Source organism: Esox lucius, chromosome 21 (genome assembly GCF_011004845.1).
Source record: "Esox lucius isolate fEsoLuc1 chromosome 21, fEsoLuc1.pri, whole genome shotgun sequence".
Lineage (NCBI taxonomy): Eukaryota > Metazoa > Chordata > Actinopteri > Esociformes > Esocidae > Esox > Esox lucius.
In genome coordinates, this window is record NC_047589.1 from 16,117,248 (window position 1) to 16,123,096 (window position 5,849).

The window sequence follows — 5,849 nt, forward strand, 5'->3', positions numbered from 1 at the left end:
AATGGTCCTGGTGCCTGGTTCTGGCCCGGGTAATGGTTCTGGTGCCTGGTTCTGGCCCAGGTAATGGTCTTGGTGCCTGGTTCTGGGTAATAGTTTTTGGTAATGGTCCTGTTGCCTGGTTCGGGTCCAGGTAATGGTTTTGGTAATGGTCCTGGTGCCTGGTTCTGGTCCGGGTAATGGTTTTGGTAATGGTTCTGGTGCCTGGTTCTGGCCCAGGTAATGGTCCTGTTGCCTGGCTCTGGTCTGGGTAATGGTTTTTGTAATGGTCCTGGTGCCTGATTCTGGTCCAGGTAATGGTCCTGGTAATGGTTTTGTTAATGGTCCTGGTGCCTGGTTCTGGTCCGGGTAATGGTTTTGGTAATGGTTCTGGTGCCTGGTTCTGGCCCAGGTAATGGTCCTGTTGCCTGGCTCTGGTCTGGGTAATGGTTTTTGTAATGGTCCTGGTGCCTGGTTCTGGTCCAGGTAATGGTCCTGGTAATGGTTTTGTTAATGGTCCTGGTGCCTGGTTCTGGTCTGGGTAATGGTTTTGGAAATGGTCCTGGTGCCTGGTTCTGGTCCGGGTAATAGTCTTTATGCAGAGAATCTAGCTGTAATCTAATTGACCGGTGAGGAGATGTATATGTATATGGCAGTGGTGAACAGTCAGGGCCTAAGAATGGATACAAATCTGTATATATTTTCTATGTATTATAATTTAGAATTTTGTTTTAATTGATTAAATATTTTTTTGGCTTAATTTTAATGATCTTCCTATTACATTTCTTCAGTTTGTGTTGGAAAAAGGATTAATAACCAATTGAAAAAAATATCCAATCAGAATTTTATTTTGGTAGTCTCTTGGTAGAAATAATCTAGCTGGGTTCAACGCTCATTGGCTACGCCCTGAAGCTTTGAATAGAAGGCTCCAGCCAACATCATTGACATTTCAATAAGAGCAGTATTTTGGATTGACAGAAGAATCAACCAATCACAAATTGTCTTGTTATAGGTGGGACAATTGGCTACTTGCACTCAGGGTGGTGACATACCTCCCTTTTCTAATAATACACGCCTGTTTCCGGCGCGCGTTAGTTGTATACATTAGTCTGACTGCACAAGTTTAGTGAGATAAATAGACATGAATGGAAATAGACATTTTATTTTTTTTAAACAAGAAATATTCAGAATATTTCTCTGTACCTCTGTGCACCACATCTACTAAATTCAATTGGGTTATTAGAATGCATAACTTCCCACTTGATGTTGAGCTGAAGCAGTGGTTAGTGCAAATAAGCTGGGACCACTTCACTATACTACAGTCCAGTCTAAAGCATGCAGCAGGCATTTCACCAAAGACCAGCTAGGTCAGGGCTGCCCAATCCTGTTCCTGGAGATCTACTGTCCTGTAGGTTCTCTCCAACACTAATTTAGCACACCTGATTCCAATAATTGGGCAGTAAAAGAGGGTTTTCCACGATTCACTCTTTTCACTTGACGAAAAAGTTATAGTCACCTACATTGGCATTTATTATATCAGTCATTGACGAATGAAGGAAAAATTAATGTTGTTGTGGCATGAATTGAAATAGCTTTGGCAGTGTAAAGTTAATCTTTAGTCTCACTCGCAATTGCTCAGTTCTTACTTTCTGTTGCAAGAAGTAAGTGTTACGTCCCCTGTTCAAAATCCCTGTAGTGTTCTGTGTATGTGTCTTCTCAGTACAGGTGACAATATTCTTCAATCAAGCTCATCAATGACTCCGCCTACCCCGTTACCCGGTTCAGCTGTTTCCACTCACCATCTGTCCCATCATGCATTTCTGAGCACTATACGTACTTCTGGTTTTTGGTCATTCTAGCTCTCACTCTCCATGCGTAAGGTTGTATATGTGGTTTCTGGTTAGTTGTGAAGTGTTTTGTGGTTAGGATTGTTGTGGACGTAGTTAAGTGGATTTTGCGTGGTTTGGAGTGAGAGCTGTGTGTGTGTGTGTGTGTGTGTGTGTGTGTGTGTGTGTGTGTGTGTGTGTGTGTGTGTGTGTGTGTGTGTGTGTGTGTGTGTGTGTGTGTGTGTGTGTGTGTGTGTGTGTGTGTGTGTGTGTGTGTGGTTGAATTGTTTGTGGTTGAACTTTTGTTTGTACAGGTGGTACATTGCCTAACATTTTTATTTCTTGTTTCTACAGGGAGTGAGGAGTAGTTTAGCCCTGCTCCGGAGTCTACATCCCTGCATGTAGGGTAACTCCCCTGTCTAGGCACACTAGTTACACCTGGCTGGGCCACCTACTGTAAGTTTGGGTAGGGCGCCCTGACAGTGTGCCAGATCAGCTTCTGTGTTTTGGGTGGGAGTTAGGACAGGTAAGGGGGTGGGAGGCTGTTTCTTTCTTTGATTTGGTACCGCCAGTTCTCCTCCCCTGATATTATTACCGTGGCTAAATAAAAGCCTGCTTTGTACGGTACTTCTGTGTGTTGTGTCCTTACTCGCACTACGACCCCATACCCTTTTGCTGGCTGCAGGGTGTCCTTGTGCAGTGGCGTGGCTCCCACTCCCCTCCTGGGGAGGACAGAACGTAACATAAGATACTAGTAGGCCTATTACTGGCTAATAAGCCATAAAACGTCATAAGAAATGTTAGTCAGTTTAACAATGCTTAATGGTGTCTAACAAAATATTCTAACTAAACATATTGGCGTTATGTTAATGCATGACAAAATTATCTAATGTTGAGATGCAATTGTATGACGAGGTAGTATGTCCCAATTGGTCCCAATACTGGCATACTAGCTTACTATATACAAAACAGTAGGTACTTCACCATCATCCGGGAGTATGCAATTTGAGATTCAACATTAGTCTGGATCATTACTATGCTGTCCCCGAACCAGCTTCACTGAACTTCATTTCATGAAAATGAGTACCTTCGTAATAATTTATGTATGTCGATAGATACATCATAAATCCTTTCTCCAACTTGCTAGCTGGAGCCTTGCAAATACGATTAACTTTGTTCATTTTAGGCAACGCTTTTAAACACCTTGAACTGAAAGAGCACCATTATTTTAATAAGGGATCGGCACAACTGGTAATGCAGGAGCAGTATTAAGGAGAATGTGGAAAAGGTGGTGCAGGAGCAGTATTAAGGAGAACGGGGAAACGGTGGTGCAGGAGCAGTATTAAGGAGAACGGGGAAACGGTGGTGCTGGAGCAGTATTAAGGAGAACGGGGAAACGCTGGTGCAGGAGCAGTATTAAGGAGAACGGGGAAACGGTGGTGCAGGAGCAGTATTAAGGAGAACGGGGAAACGGTGGTGCAGGAGCAGTATTAAGGAGAATGGTGAAACGGTGGTGCAGGAGCAGTATTAAGGAGAATGGTGAAACGGTGGTGCAGGAGCAGTATTAAGGAGAACGGGGAAACGGTGGTGCAGGAGCAGTATTAAGGAGAACGGGGAAACGCTGGTGCAGGGAGCCTGTTGTATGACGCCTCAAGGCCCTCTAGAGTACCTGAGTAAACGTCACTAATTCAGAGCCAATAGCGAGCCTTATCTTGCTTTCTCACGCTTGAGCCTATAGCTAACTGTATGTAATGATGGTGATGTGCCGCCTGTCAGCCCTGGATTTTATCTCACTCAAAAAAATAGCTTATTTCGGATTTAAAATCAAAAGAGAAGCGATATGAACCTAGCATTGTCCGTTTCATAAAGAAGGACAGGAGAATGGACTTAGTTTTTCAATGATAATCGTAATGGTGGGTGGACTTTTTGTATTTATCTACCGCTTGCTTTTGGTTGCTATCACGTTCATTTCATTTTGAATGCGATGTGTAAAATATTTCACCTTCAGATCACTGGTTATCTGGTAAAATAAAAGGTAATGATGTTGCAATTGGAAGTACTGTGTACATGACATTACGTGTTATGGTGCATTTTTTATTGTTGCATGCTGGACAGTAGATGCTCTGACAGCAATGTGAGTACTCTGTAAACAATGTAAGTAGTTGTGTGGTTGAATTTATTTTGCAACTATTTGATTGACTTCTTCTAATGTGGTTTCTGCTATGAATCCTAGCCATAACTAGCATTGGCCAAGGTTTGGCGTTGCAGATGTCTTGGCATTGATGCAGGTAACTGCGGTATGGGCTGACATCGGTGAGTAGATTCTCTTGCGTGTGACTAACCCTACTGCATTAGAATGGCGGAACGGCAAGAGAAAGTGTCGGCTCTATCAATAATAGAATGTCTCTGAAATGTCAAACCAGTTCATTTGGATTTATAGCCCATTTCATTCCAGTGTTTGAACGTGACATGATGTCTGCAGTAAAGTAACATAACAGCCAATCATCACAATGTACGTCTATTGAATTTCTAGGTCAAAATGCAATCTGTCTGCTGTAGGAACGAAGGACCAAGCACTGGGATATTAACAATATGTTTGAACATGAAGAAATAGTGCTATTTGTAATGACACATTATTATCCTACATTGATACAGATCACCCTAACCTTGATCGTTTCAACTGTCAACCAATGCGTTTCCATCAAGTCACATTTTCCCCATTAAGGGACCCTTATCTATGTGACATTTTCCCCATAAACCTTTTCATCACAGACTGCTTATCACCCTCAGTCAGAGGGGCTTTACAGAGGGAGAGGGAGAGAGCTAGAAACAAAGAGAGCAAGAGAGAGAAATCAGGTGGAGCGAGGGCTTGTTGGGGTTCACAGACCGAGCCAGTTTCGCGTCTGTATTGATCTTCAGAGCACCATTGCATGCATCATAGTGCCTGCTCTCCGCCACTGATCTGATCAGCGCCTGTGTTTCTATTAGACCTGGCTCATGTCCTCCTCAGCAGCACACACTGGTTCACTTGCATGGAACCCTACTCCTTTACGTAGTTCACTACTTTTGATGCAGTCAGTGGCTCTGTGACATCGACCTAGTCTGGCAGACACCTTTGTATACTCTCTTATTTCTATCTACTTAACTTCACCTGGAGGCTGACACCTATGAGTCCCAAATGGCACCTTATTCCTTATGAAGTTCAGCATTATTTGCCAGAGCCCTATGCACTGTATAGGGTGCCATTTGGAACGCAAGCCAAGCTTTATTAGGGTCTATTTGTATTTGTTTGACTTCAATTTGTGTCCAATGTTATTACTATCGAAATCCATTTCTATTCACTTTACTTAGATAAGGTTTCCTTCTGCTCTCAGTAAACATTGATTTCATTCGCTTCTTTTAAACCCAGCTTCAGATCAGAAAACTGTTTGGCTTGAGATGTGCACACATTGATATGTAAAATGGAATAAGGAAAAACACAACGGCTACTATATTCTGGAAGCTTGATATATTTTGCTGCAGCTTCATGGTTTAGAAATGGCGCAAATCAAGTTGAGACAAGTTCACCAATCATGTTGAACTGTAAAGGACAAGACCCACTATAAAGATTCTTAGTCTTACTCAAGTGATGACACACTGTCAGTTAGCCAATTCATTGAGTGATAAATACTTCTTCCGTAATGTTTCTAAGTGACATATTATTGAATTAGCACTAGATCATTTAGTGTTAGTGTGACCTTTTTCAGTGGTGATCTCATTGGTCTTGAGCCCACGATGGAGTCTTCCTATGTGAATCATAGTTTTATAATAGTGCAACTTATTCTTCTATTATCAGAGATATCATTATTTTGAATTAATTTAGTATTCAATGATGTGTAATATATTCAGTAATTATGAGATATGATATTTAACTATTTAGTACAATGGATTTATATTGAGAAGTAACATTTCAACTGAAAATGAATCATACTACCTTTAATTGGATTTTTACAATAGTCTGTGAAGAAAATACCTCTACCCCCAAAAAATTGAACAGTGCGCAAAAAG